Source organism: Tympanuchus pallidicinctus, unplaced genomic scaffold (assembly GCF_026119805.1).
Source record: "Tympanuchus pallidicinctus isolate F22 unplaced genomic scaffold, pur_lepc_1.0 scaffold17, whole genome shotgun sequence".
NCBI classification, from domain to species: Eukaryota; Metazoa; Chordata; class Aves; order Galliformes; family Phasianidae; genus Tympanuchus; species Tympanuchus pallidicinctus.
In genome coordinates, this window is record NW_026294690.1 from 1,795,327 (window position 1) to 1,809,886 (window position 14,560).

Here is a 14,560-nt window from a genome sequence, read left to right on the forward strand (position 1 = left end):
GCTGTGGATGAAACAACAGAACCACATGCCTCTGAATAAGTGGGGTTTGAGGAATGCAGTTTTTTAGAGTGACCAGTATCTTCAGAAGGACTTATCTGCAACAAAGATAAATATTTCCCTCCCGTGTGCAAACTGGGCGTTATTTCATTTAATCATTGATGGTCTCAACTCTTTTGCTGTCATCTGGCTGCTCCTCTCTGGAGCCTGTTGGTGCCATGGCCTCAGCTTTTTGCCTGTGGTGGATGCTTCACAGGCAGGAATGGGCAAACATGTAGGCTCTGCCTTCTGATCTCCAATGCTCTTTCAGCACATGCGTACATCTCTAGAGAACCAGACAACCTCAGTGATAAGTGCAGACTGCACTACTGTATTGACTGCTTACATTCAGACTCTTGGCACTGATGCCTAATGGAGATACACAACAGAAACCAATTTGGGCTTTCAGATGCTTTGTTAAAGGTTTGAGAGGAGGTCTGGTTTCTGTACTAGTTAATAGTTTATGTTTTCTCCAAAAGGCATGTGATTCCTGTTAACGGAGCAGCTGCATCGCACATAAATGTGCTGGGTGAGATGACCCAGTCTGGCTTGTGAGTAAGGATGTTTGAACAGCTGGTGTCCTCTTAAAACCCTGCTGAAACCAGGGTGTTTGCAGAGTTAATGTTTGACAGTGCAAGAATTAAGTCATGCATGGCATTAACCAAAGGAAGAAGTCATATGGAGGAGTGCCTCACTGTACCAAGCCAATGAGCGAAGCAAACAAATGATGAATGAGAGTTAAAGCAACATTTCAGGATGTATCTAGAAGGAAATTTCTGAGTAGCTATCTGATTGCCAGAATGTCTCTGATTATCTTGCTACTTTTGGGTCAGGGAACTGTGAACGTGATGAACTGTGCAAGATCAATAATAAAAAATCCACTCCCCTTGGATTGTGCAGTTTCTGCTGTGCAAGCAAACAGAATTTCACCTGACTGCCAGGAAGGAAAAGCTAATTAAAGAACTGTTTTATAATTGGTCTAGGTTCATCTTTAGTAGTCAGCAGCAGACAAGTGAGCCTGGAAAGAAAATTCTGGAGAGATCATAGAATCATAGAAGTACCACGGTTGGAAAAGGCCTCCAAGATCATCCAGTCCAGCTGTCCGCCTACCACCAATATTCCCCACTAAACCATGTGCTGTAATGCAACACCTAAATGTTTCTTGAGCACCTACAGGGATGGTGACTCCACCACCTCCATGCGGAGCCCATTCCAGAGCCTGAACACTCTTCTGGGGAAGAAGTTTTCCCTAAAGTCCAACCTAAATCAGAATCTGAAAGATGCAGCCCCTGCTGGTCATACTCCTTGATTTAAACGTTATGGGTGCCTAAGGTGCAACAGGGATATCAGTTATGAGAGGTGTCTGAGCTCTGCAGGAAAGAGGCCTCTTGAAATGGACAGTTAGTGTTCCAGCAGCACCTGTGTGAGAGAAGCCAGGATTTAATCCATCTGTGTCTCCCGATGTCTTGCATGGTGGAAATCCAAACAGGCACTGATGTGTTTTTGCTAAGGCACAGCTAAACAGGCCCGTGTTGTTGCCTAGGCAGCTAGAGCAGTGTGTGTTAGCAAAGGTGTTCCGTGGGCAGAAGGACGTTGGCTTTTTGTCTGTGTCCTGCATGGGCATCTGTGACTGGCTGACGTCTGGCGTGGTCCCCTGGGACACCCACGGGTCACCTGAAACCTCCTTCCTTGTGCCTGCAGTGCCTCCAGAGCAGACACAGCTCTGCATCGAGGTTGGGGGACGTCGCTGTGGCCATTCTGGGGGAGCATTCACTGCATGTTTCCTGGGCTGACAGCTCCACTGACAAGCTTTTTGCTTAAGGTCTAAGAGACAAGAATACAGTGTCTGTTGCAAAGAATTGCCCTTGTCCTCTTCAGTCCCTATTACTTCCCAGTCTGACACGCTCAAGTTACTGAATCAGTGCTTTTAGAGGCTGTATCATTCATTTTATTTGTGACTCTGCGTATCCTGGAGATGCAAGCTGCCAAATATCTGTCAATAATCAACCAGAGGATATCTTATCTTTTTTTTTTTTTTCTTCTAACTTGGCCAAAGACAACGTAAGGGCTAACAGACCATGAATAACATTGTCATGAAAAGAAATGAAAATAAAAACAAACAAACAACAACACAACAAACCAACAAACACATCCTCTGTAAATGCGTCTCAGCTGTTGCTAGGATGAATTTATGACAGCAGTACATAACCAAACTGTTTTCAAGAAGGGAGTTACAAAAAAACTGTGCTCGAAGTTGTGGGGCCAGCAAGAGATTTGTGCTTTCTGGGCTTTGGGAGGCCAACTGGAAAAGGAAAGGTGTGGGAGGTGATCTAAGTGATGACAAGGGACTTTGCATTGTTTCTGCCTGCAGTCAGCCAGTTGTGCTGGGTGCCTGACCTGGCACAGCCCGTGGGATTTGCAGTCTCCATGTTCAGTGCAATGGCTGTCTGGAAAAGTAAAGCTTGAGAAGCTTAATTTCACTCCCACTAATACATATATATATATACATGTATGGTTATAATTGAAAGGTTTATTGGGGTATATACCTGTATATATACTCTACAGGTGGTAGAAAAGCTCTCTTCATTTTTTCCCTTCTGTACAACAAGATGTAGATAACACACTTGATATGTTGGGTGAGATGCATTAAGGGAACTGGAATTCCCACTAATTTCTGAATGAATTTGGGCTTGAGTTCAGCCTTCTTGTTATCTTCTGATCAGGCCTCATTTTGTTGGCTGGTGGAGCTCTTGTTTCTTTGATTGTTTTCCTCCTTCTCCAGATTTTTCTGATGTTTTGTGTTTAAGGGATCTGAAAAATGTTGTTAGTTCTTTTCCACTCTCAAAATATGTCATGAAAATAATAGATAATAGTTCAAATAAATCAATAGAAATTGTCTTTGATTTGCATAATCCTGATGTTTGAAATTCCAGGATTTTTTTTCTGTATTTTACTTTAAGAGGTACTCGCTGGGCATCCCAAAAGTGCAATTTCTACAGGCCCACCAGACTTTGGGATCTGAACTCAGATTCAGGGTTTTATGGGAGAGAATTTTGCCTTCCAGAGATCGTGGGCTGCTGTGGTGCTTGACTGACAGTGAAGATATATTGATACCATGCGCTGGGGAAATGACTGCTGAAATAAACCATCAGTCAAGTGTGTGACTCCCTGTCATCCAAGGGGTCTGGGCAAAATGTACAGCCACCAAATAGCAGATTTATTTGCAGTGTTGTTGCGTCTGCAGTAAATCTCATGTCAGCTGTAACAAGCCAAAGGGAAAGCTATTCAGGCATGTTGCAAGAATGATTTTCACTGTGATAGGAAATCCTTCCCTGATCGCAGGCAGGCAGCAAGAACTGCAGAAACACTCAGAGAACAAAAATAATTTGGTGGGAGTAAATAGCATCACTTTATTGGGCTGGGATGAGGGAGGGGGATGGGCTCCTGACCAAATTTACTGCTGGCTTGCCTGCTGCTCTTGTCATATTTTTCTTTTCTTCCAAATGTGTTGAGTATGGTATGTGTGCTTTCCAAAGATAAGGGATTTAATTTTGTTTGTTTCAGAATGTACATCAAAAAATGGCTGCTCCTCCCTTTTCCATCTCTAGCGGCTCGTTTGCAGCATGGTTGCAGTGCTGCAGGTCTCCACGGCTTCCAGTTATGTCTATTTCTTGCCAACTGCAATATACAGATCCCCCTCTTCTCTGGAATGGACTGCGGGATGCAGTGTTGTAATTTCATTTTGAAGGAAGGGAAAGACTTGTGTCTCCTGGCATGCAAGGAAGCTAAAAGTGCCATGGGATTTGAGCCTCTCGATTTTAGCTTTGTGACTTTTCTTATGACTGGCTTCATGATTCATTATTCTGATCAAACCAATTTCCAAGCAGTAAATAGCAGGAGGGAAAAATGTGTCATGTTGATAGCATAGCATGATAAAAGCAGTGTCCCTCAGCTGAGGGGAATGTGAGCTAATTCCATTGCAAAAGAGATGGCTCATCTGGTGTCACGCCACCAGGAACTTGGAGGCAAAGAGATGAGAGAAAGCACAGAAGGAAGACAGAAGAATGAGTAACTCAGGCTCTGATTCAGGAAAGTGCATGTAGTCTGCACCCTGCAGTCCTGCCAGCACAGGCACATCTGAAAGCAGGAGAATGGATGTGTCCCATGCCTAGTCTATGGGCCCATCACACTGTGTTGCAGCAGTGGCTCTCACCTGGGCTTTTGGGTTTTCTGTTGGGTTGCCAAGCATACCTACAAATTGGTAGTTAGCTCCCCAGTAAGAAATGACAGATCAGCGCTGAGACTGGCAGTGATAGCAGGGCTAATTCTGTGCATCTTCAGCACGTTTGAGAGTCTTCAGCCCTCCCACAGGAGAAGACAAGATGTAGGTCTCTGTACTCCAGCACAAGGTATTGAGGTTGCAGCCTGGCAGATGCCTGCCAGTTTCTCTGTGAACATAACTTGCAATCTGGGAGCCAAGATAGCTGAGCAGTAGCAGTGTAGCTGTCACACGCTCATTTGCCTAATGAGCCTAAGTCTTCAGAAAGCAACTAGAACAAGTAAATGTGAAACTAAGCTTTGACTCCATGGATTCAGCACATCAGAACTGGGCTTTAGGTGTGAAAGAGCTGCAAAACAAATTCAGTGAAGAATAGCTGCCTGGGTTGGGGATGTTGGCTGGCTGTTTGCGTTTGGGCTAGCAGCTCTCTCCCATGACAGTTTTGTTGCCCTCTGTTCTTATTCACAGTGTCAGCTTCATCTCACAGTGGCTCACCTACCTGTTTTCTCCCAGGTAAACCCATTGCCAGCAGCTCACAGGTCCAGGGCAGCTCTTGGAGCAGGGCCCAGCTCCCTTGTACACTCAGGGTTCCACGTAGCCACTTGCTTTTGTCATCTCTGTGCATGACGTGCTATCACCAGGCATCTTATCAGCATTAGCACTGCCTTGAAGGGAGCTAATTTATGCGATAAGGGCTTAGTGTTCATTTCTATAGCTGTACCAGCACTTTGTGCTCAAAAATAAGATTACAGGATCAAAAACTTGCAGGACATTTACCTTAGATAGCGTTGTACTCTTGTAAATGGTGTGCATGACATAAATCTCTTACGAGGGTATCATTTAACAAGGAAATAAGTTACTGCATATATTGAGTATTTCGCATTTTTATTATGTGGAGTTTATTATTTTAATGAATAACTGAGATCACGGAGCTGCGCTGTTGAGCGATAAGGTGACATTGCTTGGCCAAGTCCGTTGGCCCTGGGTGAAGTCTCAGCTGTGACTTCAGAGCTGGAAGGACAGCCCTGCTGTTGCTTCCTACCATGTGAGGGATAGTGGGAAAGCCTGCCAGGTCATCCTGACAAAAGCAGGACTTTAAGTGTTACTGGCTTGTTCTTATGAATAAGCCAAATCTCTCTGGTTGCCCTTTATAAACAAGCAGTTTGAGCAGTCTGTTTACTTTGAGATTTGTATTAAAAAATGAAGGACATTTCTTCATCATCTTCCACTTCAATAATGAAAAGCACAGCTATGGTAAATTTTGGAGGAGTGTTGTATCTCCACAGATTTTTTAGGTTCAGTACAGCAAATGCCCTCCAACCTGACTTAATTTGACCTTGATTTGTTGATTTTTTCCACCTGCAAAATGTCTCAGATAAGGCTGAAAAAAAGGGAGGGGAAAAAAAGCCTAAAATTAGATTGCCAGGTGCTGCAAACTTGCACAAACTTCAACGGACTGTACATCTAATCTCTGTTTGATTCACGGTGGTGAGCAACTCATTTGGGGATGTATTAACCTTGCGCAGATCTGTCAACTGCTCCTCTCTTTGCTGTGGATTTGGGGTTTTCAGCAGTGGGAGCAGATGGCAAGGGACTGCGTTGGTGTCTGGACGGTTCCAAGAGTCAGATTACGGAGAGATCTGTCTAGAAAGATGTAACTATGATTGATCTAGCCTGGGACAAGGAAGTGGATGAAGCTGACTGTGTTGGAGGGCCATTCCTGTGCTCTCCTGGCAATGATCTGGCTTAATATGTGTGCTGACCATGTCAGGGAATGGCAGAGACAGGACTGCTCAGAAAGTATCATCAACTGGTTTTATATGTGGGGATGGGTGAAAGAAGGTGGGAATGCAGTGACTGCGTCTAATCATAGAATCATAGAATGGTTTGGGTTGGAAGGAACCTTTAAGATCATCTAGTTCCAGCCTCCTGTAATAGGCAGGGATGCTTCTCTCTAGCTCAGGTTGCTCACAGCCAGCCTGGCTTTGAGTGCTTCCAGGGTGGGGGCATCCACAGCCTCCCTGGGCAACCTTTTCCAGTGTCCTTTCATAGAATGGCCTGAGTTGAAAAGGAGCACAATGCTCATCCAGTTCCAGCCCCCTGCTGTGTGCAGGTCACCAACCAGCAGCCCAGGCTGCCCAGAGCCACATCCAGCCTGGCCTTGAATGCCTGCAGGGATGGGGCATCCACAGCCTCCTTGGCAACCTGTGCCAGTGCCTCACCGCCCTCTGGCTGAAAAACTTCCTCCTCATATCCAACCTAAACCTCCCCTGTCTCAGTTTAACAGCATTCCCCCTTGTCCTCTCACCATCCACCCTCACAAACAGTCTTTCCCCCTCCTGTTTACACGCTCCCTTCAAGTACTGGAAGGCCACCATGAGGTCTCCTTGGAGCCCTTCTCTTCCCCAAGCCAAACAAGCCCAGTTCTCTCAACCTTTCCTCACACAGAGCTGCTCCAGCCCTCTGCTCATCTCAGTGCCTCCTCTGGACCCGCTCCAAGAGCTCCACGTCCTTCCTGTGCTGGGGCCCCCAGGCCTGGGGTCTGCGATGGGACACTGAGAAGCTTCATTCTCCTTCCCTTCACCAGCGTGTGAGGCTTCTGAAGAAGCATCCCACCTATGACTGGATGGTGTGAGCACTGCGCTCCTGCTGACAGTGCTGCAGATTGTTACCTCTCATTCCCTCCTTTCTGTTTTTCAGAATGTAAGCATGCCTCAACCCAGTGAGGTTACAGATTTGCCTCATCCCTTATTGGCAGTAGCAGTGGCTGCAGTGTGCAAAACAAGCATGCAGGGATGCTTCCTTCTGGGTTGTGTCCTCCAGGTGCCCAGTGGAGATGTGGTTTGTGGTGTCTGTGCACTGCTTCGTAGCTTCTGATGGCCTTTTCTGTGAATTTGTCAAATTGATTACTGAACCCTCATAAGCTCTTGATATCAATTGTCTGTGACAATGAGTGGGTTTATAGGCTGTGCTGGAAGCCTTCTATAATACTTTATTTTCCTGGGCTGAAAAGTCCTGTTCTGAAAGCTTTACTCAAACATTTTCCTGCAAAGCCCATACTCCTGAATCTCCGCATAGTCAGTCTTCTCCTTTTGCTTTTGTGTTAGAAGAAGGTGAACTCTGAAATGTCAGTTTGGAGATGCTGTTTGAACACAGCGGTACGAGTCAGTGCTGTATTTGACCAGCTCTGTTTACTTAAACACACAATTCCTCACAAGCACTATTAATTTCAAAGGCTGCTTTATCTCATTAGTGTCTGAAAGAGAGGTGTTTGCACAAATGTGAGGATAAAGTAATGGCACTTCTGTAGCTGCATTGCAATGGCTATAACTGCATGGTTGTCCCTGATCTGCCTTGGCATCTCGACAGAGCTCTTCTAAGATGCTGTTTTATGCCAGGCACTGGCTTTCTATCATTCTCTCCTCCTTATTATTACCCCAGGACTGGGCGACTCCAGCCCCTGCAGTTGTACAGCAGGCACCTTCATGTTGAAACAGAAGGGAAATGTATTGGTTTTGAGCTAGAATCTGAAAGGTAAATGACAAAGACCAAACCACACTTTTGCCTGGGAGCCTATGCCCTTGTCTTGTGATGGGAGTTCTTCAGCCTGATGCCCATGACAAGTGTGTGCAAGGGGCTTGTTGCCCCTTTCAGGAGAAGGGAATGCCTTCATGTCTACCAGGGAGGCTGCTGAGAAGCAACTGTTCTATCTCTGAGCAGCAGACCAGGAGCATAACATGGTCTATTACTATTAATGATAATTTTTAAATGGAAAAAAAAGAAAAGGCAGATTATTTAAAAGCCCCAGTTCTGTTTCCAGATCCAACTTGGAGGTCTTGCATGCCTACTTAGTTTGCCTTTATGTACCGCATAACTTGGGGAAATGTAGGTTTATTGCTTCACTCTGCTGCTCCTGAGAAAGCTCACCCCAGACCTTCAGGTGGGGCAGCCCTGAGTCTTTCCATGATGTGAGCCAGGTGGAAACGGGGTATTCAGCTTGGTCAGAATATCCAAGCACTCTCATTTTTCCTGAGCAATGAACAGTGGCCCTTTTGAGTAACCAGGAAAGCCATGCCTTCTGCCTATACAGGCCTTGCAAGGACAAAGAATGTTTCATGGTTGTTTGTTCAGATGAACAAGTGTCAAGCCTGAACTATGAATTAGTTGTGGTGGTTTAAGTTAGCCTTTATGATCAAAAGAATAACAATTGTTATTTAATTGTAGGTGACACCAAGTTGGCAGGAAGTGTTGATGTGTGTGGGGGTAGGAAGGCCCTACTGAGCAATCTGCAGAGGCTGGATCTCTGGGCTGAGGCCAATGGGATGAAATTCAACAAGACCAAGATGCATACTTGTGCAAAAGGTCTGATTGTATTCTGTCTATCAGCTGGAGATAATTCCAAGGTAGTTCACACAGCATTGCTTGCTTTTGAGGTAGCTGGTGAATGGCCAGTTATGCAGACCACTGTGGATCTTGTTATGCGTAATAACTGCAAATTGTGACATCGTGCTTTCTGCTCAGAGATCCCCAGGCACTTTGCAGAAGTATACTCACCTGTGTTTTCAGAGGACAGAAGAGTAAAGATGTTCATCTGAAATAGATCTTCCTAATTCCAGCTATTTCCCAATTATGATCCCAAAGTAGCTGATCAGCCATTTGGTTTGCATGGGATAGGGAAAGTTTCTAGATCAATCCAATTAAGATCCCTGATGAAAGTGAAATGAATGGAGACAGAGAGGAACTCTTAATGTGTGGCATTGCAAATGAGTGTAACTGATATTTGAGTGAATGCCTGGACTGATTCAGTCCTGCAGCTGGCAAAGTGCATGCTGTTTATTGTGAAAATTAGGTCTCTTTTGTCTCTGGTAAGAAAACCCTGCCATTGCTACATCTATCTTCCAAATAGAGACTTTTGGGGTGAAATAAACTTCACTTTATGAGACTTTCCCGAGACTGCCCCTTTGCCTCCTGCCTAGAGTTCTTCTGTCCTGGACTGCCAGAAGAACAGAGCTGTGCAGCAGACTGAACCTGCTGAGGACTATGCCCTGATGTGCTGCAGCCATCCCACTTGATGGGAGGACACACAGAGGGTGATGCTGCCTGTGTGTCTGCTGAGGGACAGGGCAGATAGGGCACTTCTGTGCTGAGTTTAATCCGTTTTGGAATGGAAAAGGTTTCCCATTCAGGGCAGTGGATAGTCCTAGGTTATGGCACAGGCTGGTGAAAGATAGCAGGATGCTAGTGCAGGAAACTGGATCTTTGATTTGTTCAATTTCTCCTTCCTTAAGGCAATGAACAAATACTGGCAGCTCAGGAAAAATGAAAAGTCATTTTTTAGCAGCAATATTACCTCTAGTTTCTGAATGGCAGTAACAAAAGCATTCACCTGTGTATGAGAAAAGATCCTTGCAAGAGATGGGGCGCAAAGGGAGAATCATTGGTTTCAATTTATAGATGCAGAGCTGAACAGAGAAAGGATAAGTGAGCTGCTCCAAACCAGCAACATCAAGGGACATCTGACCCTGCTCCAGTGCCACTGCTTGCAGACTTGATGCAGATTTTCACCTCTTTCCTTCCTGCAGCAAAATGTGCTCTTGGAGCTGGTCCATCAGCTAGGGAGAGGCTCACAGCTTGCTGTGCCAGGGCCTCTGCCAAGTGACTCCATTAAGAATTGCTTTCACGATTACAGTGCCTATGCAAAAGAGGAGCAGGCTCTTGGGAGGATGTTTACATGACTCGGATCCTTTATCTGGCTTCGGTATCTCCTCATCGCATGCATTGAAGAATTGTCTTTCTCAGTGGCTGATTAAACTGCTAAATCCAGCTTTGTGTAATCCTATTTACCTTCTATACCTGGTTAACCTTTATCATATTTGCAATTGTGTTGGGAGAGTAGCATAAACAGAGAGAGGTGGGTGGAGGAGGCAAAGGCTAGCCAGAGAGAGCCAGCAATGCCCTGCTTGCCAAGGCCCCATAGATAAGAGGAGATGTGTGCCAGGCACTGAGGTGCAGGAAAACGATTGCCTAATTTGTGCTGATCAGCACAATAGCTGTAGGAGTTTTCCAGACCTTCATGGGATTGACACAAGGCCTGAAGTTTAAGCTAAATAGTATGAATTCCAAACTCTATGGAAATTATTTGTGGGTCCTCAGGGCTGGCTCTGTCAGACAGTTGCCCTTGGGTAACTTGGCATTTGGGTCAGTGCTATCCTGTGAGTTCTTCCCAAAATATACCCAAGCACCATTACATCTGTGTGCATCCCATTGTCTTCTGTGCTAAGATGCTTGGAGGATCTGTTTTCTGTGAGCTACAAAAGAAGTTGTCTGTCTGATGGGAAGGGCCTGGCAGAGACCAAAAGGATTGCCTCTGCTGGAATGGAGCGCCGCCTGTGTTCTTGTTGCTGTGTCCTTTATTACTAGGAACAAGAGGGTTTCCAAAGGTTTGAATAAGGGAAGCTCTCCATTATTCTGAGATCCTGCTCCATCCATGGGGCTCACTTGGGGTAGGTCTTGAGATGGTTTGTCAATCTGATCACACTGCCCCATGGGAGCTGCACTGCTCCCCTTTGCCTCTCTGGGAGGAAAAATGGTTTGGCCTCGAGAATATTTATCAATGAGGAAAGAAAATTCTGCATGGACAAATGCTCTTCTTCCTTCTCATTGCAGAACCTGTTTCTGTGCCATACCTTTTTGTCTGCAAAATTCCACAGTAATTGCACTCCTAGAAAAACACTTAGGCTAGATTAGTTTTACAGAAGGATCTTGCATGCAGTTTGGATTGGATTATGTTGAGGTCAGGTCTTCCTTCTGAAAGTTCAGGTATGTTTCCTAGGACGTGTGACTGTACACCTTTTAGACTGAGCAGCTGAGGAATTGATTAATTGCTATTTGCTACCTGTTCCAGTTTATTTCCCTACTATTTGTCTAAGATTCAGAAAAAGAACGGAATGAAAATTTTCATGCGTTAGTTCATAAAAAAAAATTTTACACAAGGATTTCTATACTTGTGGAATTTTCAGGGCATTTGAAAGTATTTCTCAGCATTGGAACAAGCACTGGTTGCTGAGATCTGCGTCGTTCCATTGCTGGATTCACTAGGCTGAGCGCTATGAAAAGGAAATCAGAGCTCCCTGGTTTGTGTCACTTTTGTTTAATTGAATGCCATTATTTGTTCTGTGAAACTGATCTCCTCAGGAAGCTGTGTTAATCTGAATCACGTAATTCGAACCAAGTGCCTTCCTCTTCCTCTGAAAAGTGGGTTTGAAACCCTTATTCCCTTACTTCTTACTCAGTTAGATCTGAGAGGGCAGGAGAGGCTTCCCCTGGTTTTGGAAGGCAGAACAAAGCACTGCTTGCCCTTAGGACAAGGCTTCTGGGTCCTGATGTCCTGAAGCTGAAAGAAGAGGGATGAGACCCCAAAAGAAATCCTGGAGTGCCAGCATGCCCAGTAGGTGGTGAGGCAGAAAGCTCATCTCCTTGACCAGAGAAGATTTGCTCTGGGAGAAGGGAATCCAAGAAACCTTCCACTGGTAAAAAGTCATGATGGTATTGCCTTGAGAATAAAGGACTAAAGGCTAGACAAGCAGCAGTCTTGTGCTTGGTGCTAGCCCAAGCAGTGGGTTCAGACTTCTCATGGCTCCAGTATCAGTGCTGTGACTTTCAGCCTCCCATAGAAACACTTCTGGGTTGTAACAAGGAGCAGCCTTAAACTTTTTGCGTTTGAAGAAGAATGGAGCAAAATAAAAAGCTGCAATTGAGTTCAGCTGCCTAAATAGCTTGCTGTACATTAAGCTTTTGGGAACTTCAGAGGAGTCCGTATTGGTCTACATCTAATCACAGGCTCTATGGGAACTGTTGAGTCCCAGCCTGAACCACTAACTGAACACCTGGGGAAAGGGCCGGTCAGCACTGGGAGCACAGGTGAAGGCAATTCAGCTGTGAGACAGGAAGGGTTGGAGCCTGGCTGCACCTCTCTTAGGCCTCACTGGAGGGCTGACTGCTGATGGGGAAGGGAGTTCTGGTTGGAGTCCTGCCTCGTGGAGTCTTTCCTGTAAGCCTGGATCCTCAGAGATGGGTGAGTGCTTTTACTTTCTGTTTGAAATGCCATCCTACCTATGCTGGTCCCTTTGCTGTTATGCTGCTGTATTGCCCTTCCACCACGTTAATCTTTCCAATTGTAACACGGGTCCTTCTGCTACTCTGTGACTTCCAAAGAGTGTGTGTTGTGGTGGATAGAGTAGTAGGATACAGTTGTGCTTTGGCAGGAAATGATTTGGTGCAGAACAGTTACAGTGGGAAATGCTTTAGTGTAAATGCTGGACTTAAACCCTTATCCATGTTTTAATTTGCTTGATTGAACAGAGGGGTAAACGCTCAGGATCTGAAATCAGTTTTACTTCTAGGCTGTTGGTTTGCAGTTTTAAACTAAGCAGGATCCCAAACAGCTGAGAAAAGCATCATCCCAATGCAGACTTGCTGGCTGGTGCTAAATCCCTTCTAATTATTTACATCCCAGTATAGCTTTTCCTTAGTTATCTGCCTTTGTCTATCAAGTTCCAGTAGCTTAATATAAACTCTTCCACCTACCTTGCTGCTAACAGACTAGTGATAGCACATAACCACTTACATTGTAGGTAAGAAAACATGTAAGTCGTATTGCTGTTTGCATCAGTACTGAATTTACCCTGAAGCTGTCGATGGGAACTGAACGTGGGTTGTATCTGGCTCTGCCTTCATTGGGTTAGTATTAAGTCTTGGTGACAAACATCCTTGTATCTTCAAAACGTTTCTTGTTTTTGACTCATTTGAAGTATTAACTTGTAAGCTGACACAAATAAACCAAAAGACATGAGCAAAGTAAATGCCTGGACAACGCTGGTGTTTCTGTTGGTTGTACAAGATACTTGGCCCTGATAACAGTAATTAAGTGCATCAAAACCAGTGTCCTCTACCTCCTGGTTGCAGCTCCGATCTCACCTTTACATCCATGTTTGTAGTTCATGGTTGCTGTATCAGTCTGAGATAAATACTGTGTTTGCTAAAGGAGGCTGAATGTAGAGACTACTTCTGTCTGGTAGGAGTGGAGCTGAACATCCCTCAGTTCCAGGCCTAGGATGTAGCTTACACATGGAAGACTGGAAGCCAGGGGAATTTAGTACCAAGAATATCCTGCGTTTGAACAAGGCCGATTATTTTGAACTCTTTCATACCTGATGTGCTGTTAGCAGTGGGAGCATGACTTGTATGTCGTTCTTCTTTGGACAGAGCCTTGCACAGCCCCATGTCAGAGGTAATGTGGCTGATGCAAGCAGCAGGGAAGAGCAAGAGAGCTCATGCTCAGTTGTGCATCTGCTTCTTGGCTTCTTCGCTGTGTACAGTATTGTCAGTGGCTCTTTGGAGAGAAGTGACTGCTTTGTTATGTTTCCAAGACACCTGGAGCAGAGCAAGGGTGAAGCAAGTAGGCTGTCCAGAGGAACATCGCCCTTTCCTGCTTGCTGAGTTTGAAACAGATTTCTGCTCTATTTACTGAACAAAGAACTCCAGCTCTTTGCTGGTCTGTAACAAGCCTAGTCGAAGTAGTGGTCTGTGTGGGATTTTGTCAGCAGCTAACTTTTTCTTTTCTTAATCATTTAATAGAAGTTATGGCCCAGAAAATGCAAGCTCGGTGGAAATTCTGGACTTTGTAAGTTTTTCAGAGCAAGCAGCAGCCAAGCATATAATCCTGTCTTCTCACACCTGTGACTTTGTCCTTCTGTCCTGGCATGAGTTTGATCATGAGGTCTGAGCTCTTCCTGGGCTGGCTCCTTTCAGAAGCTGGTGGGAACAGAGGTGCTGGGAGGCTGTTGAAGAGGAGAATACCAAGACAAGAAACTTGCAGTTGTTAAGTAACCAGGTTCACCTGCAAAAAAAGCCCAAAATTATAGGGGATGGTTAATAGTGGTAGAGATCAGAGATTGGCACAGCTGGCTTTTGGTTTGAGTGATGGTGAAATTGTGTATAAATGTCGAGACTCCATTCTGAAGCTCTAGAGGTACAGTCTGGTACCAGCTTCAACTTTTTGCCACAAGACTGTGAAATTCATTCTGGTCGAATGCCAATGTGAGATAAGAACATTTCCAAAATCAGCCAGCCTGTTGGGTGTGAGAGAAATTTGCTTGTTTCCCTGACGGTTACTGTTTTGTTTCCTGGTCTGTAAGATGTATGTCCAAGAGAATAAATGGATTTCTGCCCATCTGCATTTGGGCA

At 45.1% G+C, this 14,560-nt stretch overlaps 1 long non-coding RNA gene across 1 annotated transcript in view; it reads left to right on the plus strand.

The window, feature by feature from the left end:
* Positions 1–12,289: 12,289 nt before the first annotated feature.
* The window catches only part of LOC128078784 (uncharacterized), an 84,956-nt gene continuing 82,685 nt past the window's right edge, over positions 12,290–14,560 (plus strand). The window contains exon 1 of the long non-coding RNA XR_008205796.1: positions 12,290–12,389. This is a non-coding gene — a long non-coding RNA (uncharacterized LOC128078784). The remainder of the gene's footprint in view (positions 12,390–14,560) is intronic.